Raw genomic sequence first — 653 nt, 5'->3', positions numbered from 1 at the left:
TGATTTTTATTCTCATTTCTAATGTGTAAACTCATGTACGAAACATACACTAAAATCTATCAAAGTATAATTAAGAAAGGAAAATACTTACCAATATAATTTCAAAACATCTCCTGGTAAAAACACAGGTGGAAAGCAAAATAACATGTTTGAGCCCAGGTTTGCACTAGGGACACTAATGTGTTAGATTTGCGTGATAACCAACCACCACCAGACAACTACATTTTTTATTTTCTTTTACTAACTAAATTAGAATGATACGATTTTTAATTCGAGAAGTAATTAAATCCAGAGGTGTGTTTTAAAAAGTTGTCAACCAAACACTAATTTCCTTTAAAAAAACGAAGAGCTTAGAAGTAAATTAACATGTCTAGCCCAGGTTTGAACTGGGGACCTCTAGTGTGTGAGACTAGCGTGATAACCAACTACACCACCCAAACAAGTTACATTTCTACTTTCTTATTACTAATCTAATCGGAATGTTACCGTTTATAAATAGGAATGTGATTTTTAATAATAGGGGTAATCAAATCCATACTTGTGTTTTATAAAGTTGTCAACCAAACACTAACTATGATTTTTATTCTCATTTCTAATGTGTAAACTCATGTACGAAACATACACTAAAATCTATCAAAGTATAATTAAGAAAG

General features: G+C 30.8%; 1 non-coding gene across 1 annotated transcript; it reads right to left on the bottom strand.

The window, feature by feature from the left end:
- Positions 1–367: 367 nt before the first annotated feature.
- On the bottom strand, positions 368–440 carry TRNAV-CAC. The gene has a single exon. It is a non-coding gene; the product is annotated as a tRNA-Val (tRNA).
- Between the last annotated feature and the right edge of the window lie 213 nt (positions 441–653).

Source organism: Ipomoea nil, unplaced genomic scaffold, assembly GCF_001879475.1.
Source record: "Ipomoea nil cultivar Tokyo-kokei standard unplaced genomic scaffold, Asagao_1.1 scaffold1155, whole genome shotgun sequence".
NCBI lineage: Eukaryota > Viridiplantae > Streptophyta > Magnoliopsida > Solanales > Convolvulaceae > Ipomoea > Ipomoea nil.
Note: the sequence above shows the minus strand (reverse complement) of the source record. Positions and strands in the feature narration are given on the sequence as shown.